Source organism: Dromaius novaehollandiae, chromosome 27, assembly GCF_036370855.1.
Source record: "Dromaius novaehollandiae isolate bDroNov1 chromosome 27, bDroNov1.hap1, whole genome shotgun sequence".
NCBI classification, from domain to species: Eukaryota; Metazoa; Chordata; class Aves; order Casuariiformes; family Dromaiidae; genus Dromaius; species Dromaius novaehollandiae.
The window spans coordinates 4532393-4555952 of record NC_088124.1 but is presented as its reverse complement, the minus strand read 5'-3'; the positions used below and the strand labels follow the sequence as shown (position 1 = coordinate 4555952).

General features: G+C 65.8%; 1 protein-coding gene across 7 annotated transcripts in view; it reads right to left on the bottom strand.

The window, feature by feature from the left end:
• The window catches only part of ATP2B4 (ATPase plasma membrane Ca2+ transporting 4), a 46325-nt gene extending 34924 nt beyond the window's left edge, over positions 1-11401 (bottom strand). For 3 of the 7 annotated variants that reach the window (XM_064497952.1, XM_064497957.1, XM_064497958.1), the window contains exon 1: positions 1733-1819. The gene's annotated coding sequence lies outside the window, so the exon portion shown is untranslated. Of the gene's footprint in view, positions 1-242; positions 340-1732; positions 1820-4315; positions 4454-11214 lie in introns of those variants that run through there. The other 4 variants (XM_064497955.1, XM_064497954.1, XM_064497953.1 and 1 more) reach the window with 4 other exon arrangements.
• Positions 11402-23560: the final 12159 nt, after the last annotated feature.

Sequence of the window (23560 nt, the reverse complement as noted above, 5' to 3'; positions counted from 1 at the left end):
CGCAGCAGCCAGGTGTGAACCCCCCCGGACACGTCCCACCACTGCGAGATCGAGAGTCGGCTGCGAGCGGAGAGCGGGAGCGCCCGGCTCTCCCTGCAAAGCGGCCCCCGGGCCGGGCGGCAGCCGGGGTTTCGCCGGGCAGCGTTTTGCTGCGGTGCGGCGGGCAGCAGCATGCACGCGCGCCGGGAAGGGGGGAGCAGCCGGCGAGGAGCGGCGACAGCGATGCAGTGCTGCAGACAAACCTGCCCGGAATAATAAGCGGCTGCATTACACCTCCGCCGGGGCCGGGGACGCGGTGCCGCGCCGGGCACCGGGGACGCTGCCCGTTAGCTCCCAAACCTGGGAGGAGGAAAGGAGACTGGTCAGACGGGGAAGAGCCGCAGGACTCGGGATGCAAGAGCAGCACGGGCGCCCCAGCCCGCTCCCGGCTGCCCCCGCCGCGGACCCCGGAGGAAGGAGCAGCTGCGTCGAGAGCAAACTCGGCTGGAAGCGGGGCTGGAAGCGGGACGCGCGCTGCCGTCGGAGGAGCGGGAGAGAGTCGGAGTGGGAGCGACGCAGCCCCCGCCGCCCCATCTGCCCGCAGGGAAAGGGGGCCAGCCCGCAGGATCAGGCCCAAACAAGCAAACAAACAAACAAGGCGAAACTCCAGCCCTGCCCGGACGTTTCCCCGGCCGCGTCACGGCCCCCCCAGTGCCCCACGCCGCCCTGGGCAGCTCGAGCGGGGTGTCTCTCCTCCGCAGCTTTGGCGACGGGGTGGCATCGGCACCCGGGTGCTGCAGGTTGCCATGGCAAACTCAATGCAAAGCAGTGCCAGGGACGCCGTTTACGCTGCCGAATTTAAAGGGGGGGGAGGAGTGACCCTCCCTGGCTCAGGTTTAAGGTTTTCCCTCCATGCAAGGCAGCAGCCCAGCTCCAGCCGCCGGAGCGGCTCTGCCAGCCCTGCAGGGACAGTGGATGCTCCCCTGGACGCCGGGGCTCCGGAAAGCAAAGGAGCCGCTTTCCGAGCTCGGCACGGCGCAAGCGGCCACAGGCGTCCCGGCAGAGGGGCCCCCCCCCGTCGCAGGGCTGGGGCCGGGCGCGCGGGGCCGCCGGGGGCCCCTCCCCTGCACACTCACCAAATCGCAATGTGCAGATGGCAGCACACGCGCCGCTTCCCAGCAACACCCATGGCGAGCCGGCGCTGGCGGCCGCGCCGCGTTAACCCCTCCCGCGCCGCCCGCCCGGGGATGCCCCGGCGAGGAAGCCAGGAGAGTCCCCGGCTATTTTTAACTCCCCGGGTGAGAGGCTGCTGCAAGCAGCCCTGGGGTGCGGGAGGGCCAGGCTTGGCCCCCCAGGGGCACGGGCAAAGCCTTCCCATGTGCCACAGAGGGTTTTCACCCTCGGGACATGGCGCTTCCTCCGGAGCCGGCGGAAAGGAGGAGGAGACGCCCCGGGGAGCCCGGCGCCGCAGGACGGGAATAGTCCCGAAAGCCTGCACAGCCCTGCACCGATCCGTGCAGCAGGATCCGTGCAACTTCCCCAACCAGGCTCGGGTGGGAAACAGCACCGTGCACCAGCACCATGCACCCCCAGCACCCCGTACACCCACCCCCTGCACCCTTTCCCCAAAACCCAGCGCTCCTGCCCGGGCGTCACGGTGGGGCAGGGAGCCCCGGCACCCGCTGCAGGCTCGGCTGCCACCCTGCCGCCCGGGGACACCCGCTGCGGGCTGCCGCGGCCCCCGCGGTGTTACCTCCTCGCTGCCGCCAGCACCTCCTCCCGCCGCGGCATCCGCTTCCTTCACCGGTGCGGCCTCGGGGCGGGCGGCGCAGGGCCCCGGGGGAGGGGACAGCGGCGGTGCCCCCCCTCCGCCGCGGGAAAGCCCCCGGGTGCCGCCACCGCCCCGCGGCGCCCACGTGCACGGCGCTGCGCGTGCAGCTGGCTCTGCCGGGGAAGCACAAGAGCCGAACTGCAGGGCGGGGGTGAGACCCTCCCGCTCCCCACACCATGAGGGTGAGGATGCTCCCAGCCTTAGTCCTGCAGGGACAGGGGGGCTGTGGGCACCCCCGGGGCAGGGAGCCAGCAAAGTGCCCCAGGAAGCCCCAGGGCCTCGTGCGGCCCCAGGCGAAGGCCGGGCACTGCAACGCTTTGCGCCAGGGGAAACCGAGTCACGGCACAGGCACAACCCGGTCCGCTGCCTGCGTTGGCACCGCAGCCAGGGGACCGGCGGCTCGGCTGTGAGGAGACAAACCCCGCTGGGCCCTGGCGGCCGGGCCCCGAGGGAGCAGGGCTCCCTCCCCAGGACGCCCCACGCTCGGCAGCCCCCGGGGCCGGCACGTGGTTCCCGAGGGAAACACCGAGCCAGGCGGCACCGGAGCAGCCGGGAAACGCAGGGAGTTAAAATTCCCAGACTCCCCCACGGCGCCGGCTCCTACGCACCTCCACGTTCACGCGCTGGGGTGGCGAGCGGGGTGCATGGGGGGGGGGACGGGGGAGAGCGCCCCGGTGCTGCAGGCAACCGAGCGATACCGACCACGGGCACTGCGAAGCCACCGACACCATCCACAGCCCCTCCCGGCTCTGCCGCCGCAGCAGGAATCGCAGGAGCCCGCGTACGGCAGCGCCTGTAGTATTTCGCCCCCGCGGCTCCGCTGGTGCGTGCTCGCCCGGCGATGGGAGCGGGGTGACACGCGTGCACGCGGTGCCGGCACGCACGGGACCGCCACGTGCGAGGGGCTCGCTGCTCCCAGACCAGCGGGGCAGCCTGCGACTCGGTGGCCACTGCGTCACTGGGCTCAACCTGGCCGCTTTTCACCGCCACATCCACAAAACCAGGCAGATCCGGGGGCTGAGGGCAAACACAAGCACCGCGTGTGCATCCTCCACCACGGGCATCCTCCACCAGCTGCCTTCGGCTGCAAACCTCCACTCTCCGCGCAGCCCCCGCCAACACAGAAATCCCCCCCTGCAATGCCGCTGCCGCAGGCACGAGACCGCCAGCTCACCCCCAGCACCGGCACCGCTCTCGGGAGCTCCCCGGCCCGGCCCAGGGCAGCGCGGGAGGGTTGCAAAGGGCAAAGCGCTTCCAAGGGGCCCAAACCTGGTGTTGCTCAATTTTTGCTAGCGTTTTACCTCCTCCTAAAGGAGGAAAGCTATTTTCCTTTCGCACGCCAGCAACGCGTGCCAGCTGACAGCGGAGCGCGGCGGCTCCCCGCGACCCGGCTCCCCGAACCCCGCGCCGCCGAGCCGGCTGCCAGGCGGGTCACGCCGTGACTCACGGCTGCCCAAGCCCGGGCAAGGCGTGCGCGCGGGCAAAGGGCCCCGGCGTGGCAGGAGGGCTGGGGAGGCTGCGCCGCCGCACAGGGACCCACCCGCGGGCTTCCCCTCCGCCGTGGCCCGGCGGCGCAAAAATTCCAGGGGGGTGGAAAAAAAAAAGAGAAAGGAGGGAGTCTCCAGGCGAGCTGTCAAGGGGAATGTTTCCATCTAAGGCCTTGGTATTTCTCTCCCGGCGCCTGCACTAAATCACCCAGGCTCCTCTCATTATTCTTTGGTGCTTTACAAGGTAGCGCAGACGTTGGGAAGCTGCGGGGGGAGGATGCCGGGAGCCCGCGGATGCCCAGGCCTGGCCGCTCCTGCGAGAGCCGGTACCTGGAGCGGGAGCTGAGCGCCTTCGACGGGGCGACGGCACCCAGCGCTGCAGCATCTCCCCGGCCGCGGTGCCGAGACCAGCCGGGCAAGCGGCTTCATCCTCTCCCGCACCTTCATCTTCCTCCCATGCAGCAGGGCACGGGGAAGCAGGTTCCTCCTGCCCCATGCAGCGCGGGCCGGGTGGCTTCACCAGAGCTTTTCCTTTCCTTTTCCTCCCTCCAGCCGACTCGGTTTTGCAGCCCCTCCACAGCCGGGGCCAGCAGCTCCTCGGAGCCACCACGAGCTGCAGGGACGGGGTTATGCACAAGGACAGGGGAAACTGAGGCAGCGGCGTGCCCGAAGGCAGCAACGGCTCGGCTTAAAAAGCAGCGAGCAAGGACCAGCCTGGGGAGCACGAGGGAGCCTCGCAGGCACGGCGCGGCGCAGAGCCGGCAGCCAGGACACGCGGGTTCAGCGCATTATTTTTAGCAGCCTCGCGCAGGGACAGGGGATTCCTACCCTGAAGATCCCCCGGGGGCTTAAAATAGGCCCCGCCGCTTCCTCCCGACGGGAGCCGCAAGAAGCATCCGCGGCGCCGCTGCCGGGGCCCCCGTCGCGCCCCGAGGCCACGCGCGCTGGCCGCGGCTCCGCTCACCCGCGCATGCACCAGCGCCGCGGTGCAGCGCCCGGCCCCGACCGCACGACTAACCTGCTCCGCTCGCCGCTCCGCCAGACCCGCCGCTTCCTCCGGCCTCGCTGGGGGGAACGGAAAAGCACGTGCAAAAGAAGAAAGCAAACAAAAAACCCCTCCCTCTCGGTTCACAGCAAGGGAAACTGAGGCAGGGGACACGGCGTGGGACGCAGCCTTGCCCAAGCCTGCAAACCCGGGGGGTGACGCGCAGGGCGCCGGCTCGCAGCCGCCCCGAAGGCTCCCGGCTCCGCTCACGCCCCCGGCCGCCGGCGCTCCGAGCACCGCGCCGCTTCTCCGAGCCAGGACGGGCGGCAGCCGCGGCGGACCGAGCCAGGCAGAAGTCTGGATTTTTCCATTGAAAAGTCCAAAAGGAGAGTTTTGGGGGGAGCAAAGGGGAAGAGTAAGGACCTGGGGGTGCCTGCGAGCCCCCCCCCTTTCCCCAAAGGGTTAAAAAATAAAAGACGGCAAAAGCGTGTCGGCGATAGGAAAAACACACGCGCTCCCAGGGAGAGCGAGCCGGCTGCTCGCCGCTTCCCTTCCCGACATGCCCCGCTCCTGGGAAAGTGTAGGCTGTTTTCCATATATAACTGCAAACTGTTCCATGCAGTAAGAAGTCTAATTAAAGGGAGGGAGGGAGAGCGGAGAGAGGCAGAAGAGCGAAAGGCAATATTTATACGAAGGAAGAAAGCCTGCATCCCAGGCTCCAAATTAGACCCTCGCGGAGCAACGCCTGTGATATCATCGGGAGAGCAAATCTGGGCAGAGCGGCAGCTTTGCAGAAGAGGCAAATCAGAGCCTGGAAAATATGTACCAAGGAGTGAGCGGAGGGAGCCAGATGGGCCACGGGAGCACGGGGGGCGGGGGACCGGGAGCGAATCCCGGCCAGCAGTCAGGAATAACGGGGAAGGTGGTGGGGGCATGCGGACGCCCCCGGCTCCCCCCGGCAAGCTGCTCCCCGCATCCCGCAGCCGGGGAATGAGTTACTTAAGTAAATAGCAGGAATCTGGTAAAAATAAATAAAATAAATAAATAAAGCCACATGTGCACACACCCGGGAACGGGGCCGCGAGAAGCGAAACTCCAGCGAGGGGAGTTGCCCGCTGGCAGGGCGCCGGAGCCAGCTGCCGCCGGAGCATCCGCCGGGCACAGGGCAGGACGGGTGCAAGGAGAGCATGGCCAAATGGGGGGAAAAAAAAACCAAAGCAAGAAAAATAATAAAAAAAACACAAAAAGCGCCACAGGCGACCCAAGGTGAGAACCGCCAGCCAGCGCCTTCCCCGGCTCCCAGGGCCTCTGCCCACGCGAGGCGGCCATGTGTTTTAAAACCGTTAACACGCTTAATTAAGTGCCGGTCGTTTCGGAGCCACCCTACCCAGGCTGGGTGCATGTAGGGACGGGTGCACCCGGCGGGACAGGTCCCGCGGCCGAGCCGATCTGGGAGCGCAGCCCTGGCATTCCCGGTGCTTCCCTGTGCTCCAGGCAACTGCATTCCTGCGCACACCTCGCGCCCCGGGTGCACCGTCCCGACCCGCCGCGCTGTCCATGCAGCCGCCCCGGTGCCTCCCAGCTGCACCAGCAGCCCAGAGGAACTGGGATCGCCCCTCTCCAGGCGTGCAATCCCGCGAGCGGCCCTCCCAGCAGGACCATTCCTGACCCACCTCTGCGGCTCCGCGCCCCACGGTGCGGGAAGGGCGCGTGCGCCAGCGGGAGGCTCGCGAGTGGCTCCCGCCTGCCGCAGGGGGGTCTAAGCAGCAGCGCTAATCAGGGGATAAGAGCGGCTTTGGAAGCGATCGGGCAGCAGCTTACCGCAGCGATCCGGGCGTTAGGGGCGGCGCAGCCGGAGGGAGGCGATCCGCGCGGGACGAGCACCGCGGCCACTCGGCGAGCTCCTCCGACCCGGCGGACGTGCCGCTCAGCGTCCGGGGGACACGCTATCCGCCTTCGCCCGCCTCGCCGCCCAGCCAAAAATAGGTGAAACCCGCTCGGCACGTGGCGTTTTGCGTGGATGGGATTCCCCCTCTTCCTCCCGCTCCGGACGCCCCATCCGGCATCGCACGGCACGCTGCAACGCGGCCCCGAGCTTTCCCACCCGCGGGGTCCCGGCTCCCCCCTCCCTGGCCAGCGCGGTGGCCTGCGGGAGACGCGTGCCCAGATGCTCTGCAGCCTCCAAGGAGGAAGCGTTGCACGATTGCAGTCAGCTGCCTCCATCCTCCCATTTGTTTTTCCACAGTCCATTTGGGGTCAGCTCTAACAATTCATCGTTTGAGAAACAGCACCACTTCGTCCCTCCTCCTCCAAATAAAAACCTCAAAGACATCACTTAGACGAGCTGATTTCGGGCACCTAAAAATAACCCACGCTAGTCACAGTGGAAAATGCAGCCGGCGGAGTTTTACACTTTCTCAGCGTGACCCAGGACACGGGCGCTTCCGCTTCGGGTAGCGGCGCCTCCAGCGCGTCCGCAGGCACCGAGCGGCACGGAGCTGCTCGGCCGTGGCCCGTCCTCCCGATGGAAGTTCGGGATGTGGATGCCCGGGAAGGACCAGCCCTGCCTTCAGGTCTCCCATAGCAAAGCCAAGCTTGCAGCCCCGGTTCTCCTACCTCTGCTTCCCCCCTGTCCCCAGGCAAACCAGACCTCTGCCAGCCTCGCCAGGCACACAAGATAAATTCCCCTAAGGAATGCGTAGAGGCGGGTTGGTGCGGTTTTCCCTGCGTTTCCCTGCAGCAGCGCACACCCCAGGGCTGGGGCTCCGGTCCCGGAGGCCCGAGGTGGAAAGATGCTCGGGGATGGAGCCAAGCCCCAGCCGGCCCTCAGGGCTCTCTGCTGCCCGCGGCACCCTGCGTGCGGCACGGGCAGGAGCGCGGCTTCGCCTCCACCAGCTAAGAAGCATCTGCTCAGCGCGGCCCAGGACACGTGCCGGACAGCCGGGCGCTGGGAAGGTGGGAAGAGAGATGGAAAAGCTCGAGCACGGCAGTGCCACGGCGCTGCATCCCCGGGAGGGCGAGATGAGACGAAGCATCGGCATTCCCGAGGTCTGCAACTCGCAGCAACAAACAGCAATAATAATAATAATAAAAAGCACATGTGCAGGCCCCGGTGCAGGCAGGGAGCCGCAGAGAGGCTGCTCCCCACCTCCCGGGCAGGAGGGGGAGGAGAAGGGACAGTAAAGCTCTAGCTGCCGCTGCAAGGTCCTTAATTAGCATCTTAGGAACCCGGGCTCAAAACCAGACACCTTCTGCCCGAAATCTGAGCCCGGACCTGCAAATCCGATCGCTAGATCCGATGCTCAAAGAGCAAAGGTCGCTCCAAGGGCCGGCCGGGCCCAACGAGGGCACCGCACTCTCCGGCGGGACCCCTCCGTCCGGCGCCGGCCCGCGGGGGCACCGGCCCTGCTCCCCCCCCCCCCCCCCCCCCGCGGTAACAGATCCGCAGCACAGTGCTCTGAGCGCCAGACGCTTATTTTTAGCCTGGGGCACGAAGGAGCCCGTGTGTGGCCCTCTCAGCGCTCAGCTTTGCAAAGCGGACCTTATGCTGCTGCCCCCCCCGGCCCGAGGGACCCGGCTGTCGCCGAGCCGTGTCCCACCGGCGAACACAAGCGCGGCCGCCCGCCGGGGCAGCGGCACGGTGCCTCCTCCGCGACGCGCAGGGAGCTCGCGGGAGCCTCTGAACACACCCGCCGAGGATCCCCGTTACTTAATTAGCGCTTTAAAGAGTCACCGTCCAGGCGAGTGACACGCCAGCGGGTCACCACGTGCTTGGTGTGTCTCAAGCGCTTGCTTTCCTCATCCACGCTGGCTCTTCTATCCCCCTCCCTCCTTATTGCGATGGACAAACAGGGGCACAGGCTTTGTAAGTCTCTGGGAACTCTATTCTCCCTCAGCATTAAAGCGCAAAGCAGCTAATTAAAACATCAAAGTCAGGTGTTTCATTAGTGCAGCCTCAGGGAGCCCCGACGGGAGGGGAACAGGGCTCCCACGGCCAGACACCAGCGCTGGACCAGAGAGCGGGACCCGCATCCTGGTGCCCCCGGGAAGCTCCGGGCCGACATCCCTCCGCCTCCAGAGCGGTCCCTGCTCGTCACCGGGGGCTTTGCCTGCACCGAGGCTTTGCAGGGAAGGCGGCTGGGGTAACGCTGCCTCCGCCCACCCGCGCCAGCGGGTCTCCAGGCAGCCAAGGAGCAGCGAGGCCAGAGGCAGCACCTCTCCCCCCATCTCAGCATCCGCATCCCACCGCCAAGGTCACACCGAGCATCGCCGCGTCCCTGCTTCAAGCAGCCTCGTCCCTGCAGCAGCCAGCGCGGCCGCGGCCCTTGGGAGCGAGGGGAGCAGAGGGGTCCCCCGGCCCCGGGCTCAGCCCCGGCTCTGCTCCAGCGCCGAGCGCACGGCACTGATTTGCCGGGAGCGCCGAGCGGCCTCCCCCAGCAGGGAGGGGCCCCGGCTGAGGAAGCCGGAGCCTCCGGCCCTTCCCGGGGCCCTGTGCGCCCGGAGCGAGGACCAGCAGCGAGAGGGGCAGCGGAAAGGCAACGCTGAGGCAGTGACTCCCCGCAGCACCCGGCTACTGCCGCCGCTGCAACGGGAGGTTCCCAACGCTGCCGGCAGGGCAGCGCCGGCAAACTCTGCTCGCGGCCTAGGGAGCGCGCGGGGAGCGCGGCAGCCCGGAGCAGGCAGCGCCCGCGGGCAGCGGGGGAACTCCATCCATCCGCAGCTCCACCCTGCTGCAAAACAACGGCGGAGCCCGGAGAGACGCCCGGCTCCGGCTGCGCTCGCCCTCCCCGCCGTTACTCACGCCGTGCCTCTGCCGGAGCTGCTCCCGGCGTGGGAACGCCAGCCGGCTGCAGGTCCCGGCGGCACGCACACCGGCACCGGGCCGTGCCGCCTTGCTGCATGCCGACGGCAGCTGTGCAGCAGGCTCGGCGCCCCTCGACAGCCACGAGCCGGCATGGGGAATTGGCTCAATCGCCGTCTCAAACTGAAAAAACGCCTGAAAAACCACCTTTGCCCTTGGCAGCGGGTGGTGCTTGCACCCCCCCCCGGGACCAGGCAGCTCCTCGGCTCCCGGGAAGGAGCCGGCGAGGGGCGGCTCTGCAGCGGGCGCTCCGCTACCTGCATGCGGCGCGGTGCAGCCGGCCGCGGCATTCCCTGGCTCCGCTCGGACACGGGCACCTCCTCCGTCGTGCACCGGTGCAACGCCAGCACCGGCACCGGCCTGGCGGGCCGCACACTGGGCAGGGGGGAAAATGACCAAAATCTCCTATCCAAGCGCAGAGCCAACTGCTTGGCGCAGGCTGTGGGGAATCACAGGGCAGCGGCTTTCGGGAGGCCTCCAGGACCACCCAGCCCTTCCCGTTCATCCCGAGAGCACCAAGCGCTCCTGTTATCCGGGATGGATGGATAACGGCGGCGGCGAGGGCAGGTGGGCTTCCCCAGGGCCCGCCACGCCGGGAGCTGCACACGGCAGCGTTCGGAGGAGCGCGGAGGCATCAGCTCCTCTCGCGGGTGACTAAATAATTCAGGTGCATCTCGGTTTGCTCAGGGAAGCGAAAGATCGAGGGCACCGTCTGGAGCCCGGCAGCGCGCAGGCAGCCCGTGCACCGCCGCAGCCCCCCGCGCCCAGCCCGCGGCCTCGGGGCCCCGAGCTGCACCCAGCCAGGCAGGAACAGGCTGCGCTGGTTTGAGGTTTGCAATCCAAACCCCCACCCAAGCTCAGGTCTCCGGAGATAAGAGGACAATAACCTATTGTCCCTCCTCTCCCCTCCCAAGCTCGGGGCTGGCCTCGGGCTCCGCAGGCAGGGACCACCCTGCGGCCCCCCCCCCCCCCCGAGGGACCCCCACCCTGCACGGCGTCCCGGGGCCGGAGCAGCCCCCCGGGGCGGGGGGCTCGGCCCGTGGCCCCCAGCCTGCGGCGTGCGCAGGACCAGCCGCAGCGGGAGCGCTGCGGGCGGCAAAGGCAGCGGCGAGAGCCGGAGGCGGCCCCTGCCCGCCGGCCGCGGGGGCCGGAGCGTCACCGGTCTGGTGGTTTGGTGGGTTTTTTTTTTTTTTTCCTCCCTTCCTTAACGCCTCCCGTTTCCCGACGTGGATGCGACCAGGCAGCTTGGTGCAGACCGGAGCGGGGGGACGGGACACGCCTGGCGCGGTGCGGGCAAAGCACCGGGCAGCCTGCGGCGGGGCAGCAGAGCCCGCACGCTGCATCGCGCCCCGAGCCGCGGCCAGATGCAGCCCCCCCTCCAACCCCCCCGCCCCAGCCCCGGGAGCTGCCCCGGCCGCAGCCTCCCCGGGAAGGCGGCGGCCCCCCCGCGCTCGCATCCCGCTTTCCGGGGAGGAGAAGCCGCCGGGCAGCGCCCGCCTCCCGCCCCGCGACGTGCTGCCCCCCGACAGCGGCAGCCAGCAGCTCCGCGGGGCCCCGGCCGCCGCCCCCGGGGCGGGCAACAAGTTGCCGGAGCGCAGCGGGAGCCGGAGCCGGGAGCCCCCCCGACGCCCGCCCCCCCCGTCCAGGCGGCGGGGAAGGAGGGACCGCGGCCCCGCTGCGCCCCCCCGCTGCGCCCCGGCCCCGCACACGCGGACCCCGGCCCCCCCCCCGCCCGCCCGCACGCCGGGAGGCGCTGGGCCCCCCCGACGGGCGCCTCCCCGCCGGGCTTCCCCGACCCCGCCGCGCCCGGGGCAGCGCCGACCCGCCTCCGCGCCCCGCCGCCGTGCGAGCGACCCCCCCGGGACCCCGAGCCCGCTCCGGGTCCCCCCCCTTGACCCCCCCCCCCCCCGAGGCCAGTCCCTGCAGCACGGGGCCCCCGAGCACCGCGCCCGAGGGGGCTCCCAGGGACCCGCCCGGCGCTGCCCGGCTCCCGGGGGGCGGCGCGGGGCAGGGCGGCGGCGGCCCCCCCCGGCCCCGGGCCCCCCCCCGGCCCCGCTCCCGGCGCACTCACCGGCGCAGCCCCCGCGGCGCCGCGGCGGAGCCCCCGCGGGCGGCCATGGGAGGAAGAAGAGGAGGAAGAGGAGGAGGAGGGCGGCGGCGGCTCCGGCGCTAGCGAGAGAAACTGCTTGTCATGGCAACCCGCGCCGGGCCGGGCCGGGCCGGGCCGGGCCGGGGCGGGCTCCCGCCGCCGGGGGCGGGGCTCGCTTAAGGTGGCGGCCCGCCCCGCCGCCCGTTAAGGGGGACGGCACGGCACGGACGGGGGGCTCGCAACGCCCCCCCGGGCAACGCGGTGCATGCACCCCCAAATGCCTTGGACCCCCCCGGGTAGTGTGGGGCATGCACGCCCAAGTGCTACGGACCCCCCCCCCCCGGGCAGTGCAGTGCATGCACGCCCCAGCAGTGTGGATCTCCCCCCCCAGGCAATGCGGTGCATGCAGCCCCAAATACTACGGACCCCCCCCCCCCCGGTAGTGTGGTGCATGCACCCCCAAGCAGCATGGATCCCCCCCAGGCAGTGCCGTGCATGCACCCACAAGTGCTATGGACTCCCCTCCGGCAGTGCAGTGCATGCACGCCCCAGCAGTGTGGATCCCCCCCGGGCAATGCAGTGCATGCAGCCCCAAGTGCTACGGACCCCCCCCCGGTAGTGTGGTGCATTCACCCCCAAGCAGTATTAACCCCTCGGGGTTAGTGCCATGCATGCACCCCCAAGTGCTGCCACCCCCTCAGGTCAATGCGGTACATGCAGTGCACCCCCAAGCAGTGTCGACCCCCCCCGGTCAGTGCATTGCACCCCCAAGCAGTGTCCACCCCCCCCGGTCAGTGCAGTGCACCCCCAAGCAGTATGCACCCCGCCAGGGTAGTGTGGCGCGTGCCCCCCCAGGCACGGCAAAGCCGGGCTGCCTCCTCCTGAGCACCCGGGTTTGCCCGCGCGGCGCTGGCGTGTGCCCGGAGGGTGCCCGTGGCCCCGCAAAGCTGGGGCAGAGCCCCGGGGTGACGGTGTCGTTTTGCGGGGTGGGGTGTGTGAGCGCTTTTTGAGCTGCACAGGGTTGGAGCATAAATAACGACTCCTTCACGCAGGCAAAGCTGACCTCCCCCACATTTTTCAGAAGCAAGTAGGAGGAAAACACTCATTGAAACGCGTCTGAAGCATGTGAAATGCTGTGGTCACACTGAGAGCTGCAATACTGCATGGGCGCAACAGCACTGGTGCAACGTTTGGGTGTTGGCAACCTTAAATCAGGGTTAATCCTGTTTATATCGCTAGGTTTGGGCTTGCAACCTGGTTCAAGTTAAACCAGTGTAACATCTGTGCATGCACAAGCCCTCATTAGCGTCGGTAACGTTTTTTTTCCCTTCCTCGAGGGCCTGCACCTCCGCAGGTCTGCATTCCCGTGCGGTCCCCGGGGGACGCGGCGCTGCAGGAGCCGAGCTCCTTGCACAGAGGCCCCAGGAGAGCCTGGAAGCTGGAGTAAACCTGGGAGAGTTATTCGAAGTCGGCTAAAAGTCTTCAGAGCTGCCAGGTAACTCCTGACTAAAGCCTCTGCTTCCTTTCCGTCGTTTGCAGCGTGGAGGGTATCAACCTGCTCCCGCTCCCTGCAGCCGGGGTGCAGCCGGGGTGCAGGAGCGCTGCCTCGGCTCCGATGCTTGCCCGCTGCAAAGCCAAAAGAGGGAACAAACACGCTGGTTTTAGACGACATATTGCTCCCCCACCCCCAAAACAAAAGGCAGCTTGCACCGACCACGGTTCGTCCAGGTGACTGAAGGCCGGCTTGAAAAATACATGGGAGCGCAGACGGCAGACGGCACTTCCAACCGTCTGGGATGCAAAAGGCTATTGAGGCATAATAGCCTCTTAAAACAGCTTTTCGGAGCTTGGAAGGAATCTCTGACCATCTGGATTTGGACTCCTGAAAGGAAATCAGGCCTCCTGCCTGAGGGAACCTGTTGTTAGCAGAGGGCAATTCACGTCTGCAGAAATGCTGAGAATTTGCAGCCTCCCTGGGCTTCGGCTGGAACCGGGAAAGGCAGATCTTTGCAGCCGGGGTGCTCGGCGCTCGTCATCGAAGGAACCGGCCAAACGCCATTTCAGAGCGTGCTTCCCACCCAGCAGCCGCCTGCAATCACGGTCCTGGTACTCACCAGCTCGCCAGCCCGCGTGTTTCCATTACATGTAGAGCAACCATAAACATTCGGTGTAAACCCCCTCGCGTTTTACATTTAAGGAAGAGCGCGCCGAGGAAAGGCAAAATCCGCGCTGGAGTGGGGCGTGCAGGCGGGGCGACCGCGCTGCCTCCATAAAGCTGCTTTTTGGAGCATTTTGGGCTCCTGCAGGCAGGGGGGTCTCCGCAGGCTGCTCCGTGCTTGTGCCTTTGGCCTCCCCACTCGCCTTGCACCATGGCTGGACACTCGCTTGTCCCCTGCGCTGGCCCGGGAGGAGCTCCGGCTCCAGCCGCGTGCGGGAAACTCGCTCTGTGCCTGGGCACATGGCTGCAGGGCACCGAGTGTTTCCCGAAAAAAATACTCCCAAAATAGATAATATCAGTCAAGCCGGTTCTTCCATAAGAGCAGGGCTTAACCGACGGTTTCCCTTTAAAAAGAGCACGAAACTTCCTAACGATTCGCCTTCAGCGTCTCCCGGGCTGGGAACTTGTAGGTGGAGTTTTAGCCCAAAATGAATTGAATCAGCCAAATTGTATCAGCCAAGTTATAAACCCATCAAAACGCGGGGCCAGATCCTGATCTCATCTCCGCGGGTGCAAATCCAGAGTCGCTCCGCTGGAGTCGGCGAAGGAGCTTTTTGTCACTGTGCCGGCGAGCCGAGCGCAGGATCGGACCCCCGGGGTTTATGATGGAAACACTGACTGCCGCCGGAGCACGAGACCGAGCCGGGCGCCTGCAACATCTCTCTCCGCTCAGGGCTAAATATAGGGCGAGGGAGAGAGCGAGCGGCTCCGCTCCACGCTCCGGGGAAAGGCGGCCCCGGGAGCGGCACGGCTCCAAGCATCCCAGCGAGGATGCCGCGGGGCACCATGCTCCGGGCGCTGCCCGCTCCCTGGCCTCGGCTGCCACTGCCAAGGAGTTTTTCCTGCCTTTCCCCTTTTCTCCCCGGGCCCAGCCCCGGATCTCTCTGCCCTTTGGCTGCATCCCAGGGCAAATGCTCCCACCGCTTTGCAGCCCTGGAAAGAAATCCCGGAGCCTCTCTGCTGTGCCGCTGCCAGATAAACCCCTCCTGGACCCTTCCTGCTCCCAATCACTTCAACGGCCCTGTTAGTTTCGAATTAAGCAGCTACTTCGTTACGGGGGGCTGGAAATAACCCGTGCAAAGGGCAGGGAGGGATTTGGGCCCCGTTTTACTTTATAGATATAATTAGGAGACAAAATTCCCCTCACTCCCAACACGGGCAGCGTGATGAAGCGACATCCCCGGCGTCTCGCTGCCGTCGCTGCCTCGCGCCCGACGCCAAGTTGCGGGGACGGCTGGAGAGGCCGACGGCCGGGCAACATCTCCAAGGCAGCGAGGACAGAAACGGAGGGAGAGGCAGCAAAAAACCCTAAACCATATGTATTGCCAACTGCGTCCATGGGAAAGCAGAGAGAAACTGTTTTATTTGAATAACAACCATCAATAATACATCGCTAAGAAGCTGCAGATGACTGCAATTAGAAAAAGCGTTACGTTCCCCGAGCAAAATCGGAATTATTCCTCACTGAGTCTCCACTCTCTGCGTCCTATTAAACCGCGACGGTTCCCGGTGCGGCAGGGCTCGGCAGGGCTGGGAGCCCCGCGGGAGGCAGAAAGAAAGGGGGAAAAAAGAGGCGAGGAAAAAGAAGAGGAGCCCTGATGCAGGGGGTTATAAATATTTCACATCCGGGATCCCGGCTTTCGGGGGCTCGGGATGCAGCGGGAGCGCGGTGCTGCAGCAGCACCGCTCCACGCGCCCTGCCCTCCGCAGAGCCGGCGCGCCGAGCAAACACCGGCTGCCGGCCTCTCCCATCGCTGCGCAAACACCGGCTCCGCTACGCAAACAGTGGCCAGCCGAGCCGCAGCCGCCCGCTCCTCCCGCGCTCGCCCTGCGCCCTGCGCCGCTCGGCCTGTGCCCCCGGCGACGCTGCTTGGGAGAGCACAAAGGCACCTGCCGAGAGCCGCTGCAGGTATTAAAACCTCTGCGTCTGAAAGCGCCTCTTTAAAAATTAAAGCCTTGGTGAGAAAGAAATGAGCCGTGACGGGGAGACATGGAGCTCACGGCGTCTGCAAATCACTGCGGAAAGAAGAGGCAGCGCCGGGGCCGCGGCCGATGCGCGGGGCAGGAGGAGGGAAATTAAGCGAGGAGCCTGCGGCCGGGCACGGGACCTCCGGCGGGGCACGTTGCGGGGCACGTTGCAGGGCACCTTCCCTGGCCCTCCGTCTCCTGCATCGCTGCCGTGCTGAGAGCAGGATTTGTCCTGCAGCCCGTGCACACGTGGACCCCCCGGCCGAGCTCCCATGCCAGCAGTACGGCTCCCGGCCTCCTTTGCAAAGGCGACTGAGGCCTCCCAACCTCGTGTCATAAATGCCACTGCCCTCATGGCGCTGGCAGTGCTCGGTCTCGGTCAATCCCTAATGCCGGCAACCCTAGCGCTGCGCTGCTTCGTGCTGATGCGTGACCTGGGAGAGCTGGTGCTGCGAACACGGCACAGCCGCGTCTCCGCTGCGAGATGTGCATGTGTCTCGCAGCAGCGGTGACGCCAGCAACTTATTTCCCCCCGACTGCTGAGACCACTGAGCAGCCACTTCTCCGCCGTGACGTACGCACCCGCCCTTAATTTCTGCTGACACTGAATACATCTTCTTCCTCCCCTCCTTTCTCCCAGCCCCACTCACGCCCGCGCGTTGCCCCGCCGCTGCCCTGCATCGTTGCATCATTTGGGGAGGGAAACGGTGCTTTTGCAGCCGGGGCATGCAGGAGGGAGGGCGATTTTGCATTCCTCCCCAGGCCCGAGCGTGCCTCTGCCCCCGGTCGAGGGGACGCTGCAGCGGGTGACAGCCAATGGAGCTGCGTGTGACTGCAGGACCGGGGCCGGTGACGCTGCATGCACATGCGTGTTTAAGGACACACGTGCCCAGGCTTGGCGTGGGAGCACGCGGCACCAGGCAAGGCTGCTCCGGGTGCGCAGGGACTCGATGCCGCGGCTGGGGCCGGGAGGGCTGTGCGCACGATGGACTTGGCGCAGCGGTTGCCGGCGCTGGGTGCTGTGCGGTCTGGCAGCAGCCGGGCTGCGCACACACATTTGTGAATGCATTAAGCCCGTGGCTCGCCGGGAAAGGCAAGAGCCAAGTGCCTGCGCCTGCCGGCACGGGGAGCACAGCCTTTGGGGAGCAGTTTTCTGCGCTCTTTCCTGAGCTGAACAGGGATTGCTCTGCTCTGCCGAGCCGGCAGCCGGCTGCAGCTCTCGCCAGCCCGGCGTTTGGCTGCAGAGCAGGCTCTGGCCTCTGCCACGGGCAGCAACGCGAGCGGCCGGGCGGGAGGCGATGCGCTGCGGCCGGCGGGGCCCCTCGGGTGAGAGGCAGCGCGGCGGAGGAGCCCCGGCAGCAGCACCCAACCTTGCACCTGCCGGGCGCCCGGGGCGCGAGGGGAGCCGCGCAGCTCGGCCTCCCCGGTGCAAACCCGGGAACCCGGCGAGGGGCCGCTGTGGTGGGGCTGGGGGGGGGCAGAGACGCTGCAGGCAGCGGAGGGGCCGGGCACGACGAGCCCGCTGGCCGTGCGCTTTCCCTTTGTCCTCTTCCCTCTCTGACTAATTTCCTTCCTCCCTTTCCTCTTGTTTTTTTCTACCCTCCTGCTTCCCATCTGCCCCAGCTCGAGCGGATCAGCATTTTCCCCCTTCGCCTGGCCGGAGCAGGGATTGGGAAAGCGGTTTTACACCCAAATCCTAGAGTAAACCAGGAGGCGACACGGCGGCTGCGGGGCCGGGGTTATTTCCCCTGGTGGTGGGGAGGATCCTCACTCAGGTTTCGAAGAAATCAAACGCTTTCGTGGCTCGTTATCGGCCGACAAGCAGCGCAGCAGAGCCCGGCGAGCGCCGTCCAGGCGCTGCCTTTAAAGGGCAGCGGCCGGGATGCGCCGGAGCGGCTCCTGCGCCGCGATGACGAATGCGCTCCCGGCACGCCCGGCTCCGGAGGGCTGCGGCGTGAGCTGCAACCAGAAAGCAGAAGCTGGTTCCTTCCCTATTGCTCCCCACTCAGATTTTCCAGTGACGGATCGTTCTGCAGCGCTAACGGAAACTTGCCCAGGCCCTGGTCTGTTCTCGTCTTGGTCCTTTTTTTTCTCCAGCTGCGTCTCAGCGTCGTCTGTCCCAAACCGATCGCCCCTGCAGCAGGAACGTCGCCTCCGGCATTGCACCATTGCCTGCGAGCACTGTCGGGCACGGTTTCGCTGAGGACAGACTTCAGAGAAGAAGCAAAAGAGCAGCTGGAGAGGAGAGGAAGATGCTGCAGCTGCCCGTGGGCTAAACACGTGTGCAAGGACCCCGGACCGCAGGCCAAGCGCCCTTGCGGGAGGCGGCAGCGCACAGGTCCGAGCAGCGCCGCGGAGGAAACAGGCACTTGAGTATTTGGGGAGTCTATAAACCGGCTGCAAAAAGTCCCGCGCCCCAGGACATGCGCAGCTGGAGGCGACCGACAGCCGCAGAGCTCTCCTAGCACTCCTCCCCTGAATCCATTCCTCATCAGGGGTGACTTACCCCTGCAATTAGTTGCTGGAGTCACTCGTTAGTCACTAGGTATCAGAGATGATCTGTTTGGGAGAGGAGGCGGCAGAGCGGCCGTTGATTCCCAGGGAAAGGAGAGACGGGCGAAACGGGGGAATCGCCCCGGTGCGCTCCCATTACCCAAGGGCAGGGAACATCCCTGTCCCGTGTGCTCCCGTTACTCGAGGGCAGGGAACATCTCTGTCCACACAGCGTTGCCCGAGGCAGCGGGAGGTGCAGACGGGGCCGGAGGAGAGTGCAGGGCCTTGCTGCCTCCCCCTGAGAACCAGGCGACAGCTCTTCCCAGCTTGGTTTCCCCGGCTCTCCGCGCGCCCTCCTCACCGGCCCGGCGGGTCTGTTCGGCACGTGCAGCCGTGCGGCCGAAGGTGCCCTGAGAGCTTTGCCAGCTATTATTAGCTTTAAAGGAAGTAGAAGCGTTTCTGTGCTTCAGCATTTGATTTTTCCTCCTAATTCAACCAGCGCGAAGACGCGCTAACCCCGCACCCCCCATACCACGTGCGCCGAGGCCATCGCCCGCCGGCGGGTGCAGCAGCCCGACAGCGCCCGCTGCTTGCAGGCCACATCTCAGGTGGCTCCGGTGACGTGCCAGCTCCGTGCCAGCTCCTGCTGCTCAGGACAGAGCCCGTGGTGCCCTTGCTGCAGAAGCAGCTTTAGGGTTTCTCTGAACACACCAGGTGAAGTTGTTTAAGAAAAAACGTGTGAAGTGACAGAGGAGATAAGCTGCATTCTGGGCTAATGGCTGGTAAAATTGTATTAAAAAATGGGACAAAACAAACCCTTGAAGGTAGAAGACGACTGTAAACAGCAAGAGAAACTAGGACAACTTCTAAGCCGGAGTAGCTGTTTATTGCTTGTTGATAGGGGAAGCTGTGATGACTCAGGTTGGTGACGGCCAATACTTTCCAGCTCTGCTGGTGACTGGTGCAAGTCCAGGCTGAGTTAAGCCGTGACCGTCACCCTGTGACGGGCCGCGTGACAAGGACCCTGCGCCTCTTGGCCCTGCTCGTAGTGGGGCCAGGTTTCTGCGTAAGAAAAAAGCTTGGAGCGGGAGGCTTTGGCGCCTGGCCCCCCTGCAGTGCTCCCCGCAGACTTTCGCTGTGACCTGCGCTCGGGGCAAGGTGGATGGGGCACGGATGGGTGGCAGGGCTCCTGCACGTCCGCGTGCTGCGGAGGGCTGGAGACGCGGGGAGAGACCTGCCTGGTGAAGGAGCGTGACGGGGAGTCCAAGCTGCAGCTCTTACGCAGCATCACAAAACCCAGAAACCACCTTGTGCTTTGCCCTCTGGGGTGTGTTTACCAGTGCTCAAAGACAGCATTTCTTAACCCAAACTGTAGCAATCAAAGCCGAAAAGCTGAGTGCAAGAGGGTCATCACAGCCCCATCCCAGTGAGCTGGCTAGGAGCTGGCAGTGACTCCTGACTGTCCCACCTCTGTGAGTCACTGAGATTTACCCACTCGCTTTCTTTTGTCTCCTTATCTGGGTCTCTATGGCTCCAGGCTCCTTCTTTATCTTCCCATCATCATTTCCAAGCAGCTCGAGTCTCCCGTCTCTCCCTTATTTGTTTTCTCCATCTGGATGTGAGGAACCGCACGTGGAGGTGCCGGGCTCCAGCCGACCTGCTGCGCTGGGAGGGGGCAGGGGCCGCTGCCCCAAGACTCTGCCCTCGGCTCCTCGGCAAGGGCCGCGGCAAGGACACCTCCAGCCAGGACGGCAGCACACACACCGCAAAGCCAACCAGCTTTGCCGGCCGGCTTCACAAAACCACCTTTATTCCCCCCCAGATCCTCAGCACCCCCCTGTTTTCTGGCCACGACGGGGCTGCAGCGATGGCCCAGAGGCCAAGGGGCTCTGCTGTCCCTCACCTCGTGCCCGAGCCAGCCAGTCCGTGGCCCCAGAGGGCTCGGGGAAGGTCTGTTTTCTGCTTCAGCCTCGCAGCTGATGAGTCAGCCGGGCCGGTGGGACAGGACCCCCTGGGGAAAGCCGCGAGCAGCGCGCGGACGGGGAGGCGATGCTCTCCGCGATGCTCTCCGCGCACCCCCTGCAGCCCCAGGCAGACTTCTAGCGAGATGGATGGGTGAGGGCGAGATGGATAAATCCATCCAAAAGTCGCTGAAAGCAATGAATAATGAAGACAGCTGGGCAGAAGATGGATAGAAACGGACAGAGTAATGGATGCAGAGGGACAGAGGGACGAGTGTGCGGCCAGACGGACGGCTGCACGGCCAGCAAGGCAGATGCACGCATACCAGAGTGAGGCCCGAAATGAAAACGGACAGGGAGCTTACGGGCATGTGGCTCCCGGACAGACGGATGTCAGGGCACGTGCTGGGGGCCGCATGTCCACGGGGAGCCCCTGGCTGCCCCGGCCCAGTGGCGGGTGCAGAGGGAGTGGAAAGGGGGAACTGAAGCTGCCAGCTCCGCCGCGGCTGTGCCCAGGGCGGGAAGGGGCTGTGCTAAACCGGGACCTCGCTCTGCTCGTCAGGACCAGTCCCACCTGTGCAGCGAGTGGGCTGGAAGGAGAAAAGCCCAGGGCACCACTGCTTTCTCCATGGCTGTCCCCGTTCCCGCAGCAGGGAAGTGGCCCAGGGTGAGAGGAAGAGTCAGGGAGAGGAGGATGCAGCCAGCCGCGGCGGGCAACTTTTAACAAGACCGAGCACTTCCGAGCATCCCCGGCAGTGGGTTTGGGAAGAGCCAGGCACAGCCAGAGCGCATCCTTACGCACATCCATGATCGCATTTCCATAGGGGGAGCGAACCTGCCAGCCCCGCGTCCCGCAGCTGGCACCACTCTGGCCCCACGTGCTTCCAACGCCCCAGGGACATTGCAGCCCTCTCCGGCCGCCGGAGCCCCTCGCCAGCCGCTCCAGGTGCGGCTTCGCCCCCCGTCAACGCGGATGCCCCCGCGAGGAGCACGTGCAGCGCGTCGCTTCCAATATCCGTCTGTTTTCCTACCCTGCCATGGAGACAGTCTCCTTACATAAACCCTGCTAAGTAGGACGGCCTTTTATATCTCTTTCTGCCGTCGCTCCGGGTGGCTCCGGAGGCTCCAGGTCTCCGAGCGGTGCAGACTGCCTGCTTGCCAGCGGAGGGGAAAAAGCGGTCAGCGTGCGTGCGGCCAGGCTGCCCGGCCGGCGGCTGCTCTCTGCAGCGGGCACCGGTGCCTAAATGCCTTTTGGTCCCCCCGTGCTCAGCGGCCCTTGCCCACCCTTGCCGGCTGCAGCAGCTGGCCGGCAGGACCACGGGCCGACCGAATCCGTGCTCCTTTAGGGCTGCCGTTGGCCAGAGCATCTCCTCCTCCCTGCCCCGGACCTCCTCCCTGCCTTTCCTCTGGCACTCTCAGAGATCTGAAATGACAGCATTAATGAGTAAATTTTTGATGAACAGGCTATTAAATATTTGTGGCTGTTGCATGTGCTTTCAATTATTCAGTGTGAAAACGCAGGCGAGGCGTAGGCGGGCTCGGAGCAGCGCCCTGGGCTGCCACACGCTCCCCGAGGCGGCAAAGGACACGCCGGCCACGCGCCCGGCCCAGCGGCTCTGGGGGTGGGCATGGATCCCAGCCGGAGCACAATCCTCCTGGGATAAACCCCGGGCAAAATCACTTCAGTTTCTGTGAAGATCCTCCCCGGGAGGAAGGAGGACATTTCAAATGGGAGCAGCTTTGCTCTGCCGGGACAGAAAATGCTGCTCTCAGGACTGTGACACCTTTGTGCAACCTTAAATTTGCTGCCTGGTTTTTACACCCGTGTTTTCCACTGTTCCCGGTGGAGGGACTCTGCTGGCCGGCGACACGGCAGAACTCACTGTCGGAAGCGACCAGCAGCTCTGCTGGTTTCCCCAGCCGATGAGCAAACCCCGAGCGCTGCTTGGGCCGAAACTGCACTTTCCAATGTCATCGTTTGCCCCAAAAGAGAAGCACGGTGCTCTGACCGGCTCGGGCCTGGGCTCGCCCCACCATCCTCGCCCCGGTGGCCTGGGCATGCGCCAGCTTGGGTGTTTCTTCTTTGCCTACATAAGCTCTGCTTGCATTTCGTTCCCATTGCATGTGATAGTGCCGCTGAGGGATGCTCAGCGGCTCCCACGTCCCACCCCTCCTCCACCTGCTTCCAGCTTTTCAAAGGGATTTCTGTGTCCATGGGAGCATCTCGGGGAGCAGAGCATCCCTCAGGCCCCGCGTCCCCCGCTGAAGGCAGCGACGCAGAGCCGGTGCTGCCGCTGCTGCAGATGTGGACTGGGGTGGCCGGGACCCTCGGAGAGGGGCTGAGGGCAGAGCTCGGTACGGCACTGCCGGGCGCCGCGGAGGACCCGGTGCCACCTGAGCCCGCACCCGCCGGCCCCCGCGCTCGCTTTGGCAGGGCTCGTCCCGCTCGGCGCGTCGTAATCAGGCGGCCCTGGAACATACCTGGGGGAAGCGGCCAAGAGGCATAAAATCCCCGCTGAGCCGCTGCCAGCCAGAGGAGCTGCAATTAAAACAAAATGATTAATCACAAACAGCGAGTGGCTATAAAACTTTCCAGTAATAGGAGCGAGGCTTGGATCTGCAGCTCGGGAGCTGGCGAGCGCTCCCAGCCATGCCCAGGCAGCGGCAGTGGGTTTGCAGTGGGGTCGGGGGGACGAGCGCTGGCCCCACCGAGGGCAGGGGGGTCCCTGGGTGCTCAAAGCGCCGAGCTGGTGCTCTTTTGGCTCCGGAGAGACGATTACGGGGCTGGAGAGCGGCCCTTTGGCCAGGAGGCGGGATGCTCGCTGGGCTGGATGCCCTCGGCCACGGTACCCGCGGCGTTGCCGTCTGCTCCTTCCCGGGGGGCAGCTGCCCGCATCTGGGTTGCCCATGCTGGCTGCAAAGGAGGCAAGAGGGGTGCACTGGCAGCCGGTGCTTTGGCGGGGGGGGGAATATATCAGCAGGGTGGATTTAGGGTGCTCCCTTCCCCGAGCATCATTTGGAGGCTCCCCTAAAGCTGCATCCCCATTTTGGTCTGCCCAGGGTCACAGAGAGCATCCAGCGATTAACCCCGGTGCCATGTTCGGTCGTTCCCACCAGCCAGGGGGACAGTGCAAATAAACACCCACGAATTACACAGGAGCGGGTCGCCTTTGCACCGCAGTGCAGCTGGATTGCCCACTACCTCGAAGAAACGGAGAGTAGGAGCCGCCAGCTCTCCCCCTCCTCCGGCAGCCCCGCTTTGCGCTGGCCCCGGAGCGCGTGGGAGGACTCGCGGTGCGGAGATGAAAGCAGCCAGCCGCGCCGCTCGCACCCGCAGCCGGGGACCTGCCGGAGTGTGCTGCAAAGTTGCTTCTCTTTGAAGAAAGGAAACCCGAGGATTAGCGGGGCTCTTCCATTGCCATGACAACCTTAAAACACTTTGCAGCGATAATTGCCGAGTGGCCGGATCCTGCTCGGCTCTGGGTTGCCTCCTGCCCGTCTGCTCCGGCTGGCTTCAAAAGTGCATTTTCTGGGCGGTCTGGCCCTGCGGCAGCCAGCGCTGGCCCTGCTCGAAACCGGGAGCGACTGCAATTTCCAGGGACGCCAGGGCTGGGGGAGCGGGCGAGGGAGGCTCTTTGCAGGGGAAGGGGGTGAGCCCAGGCCAGGGAGGGCAGAGGGGGGCTGCCTG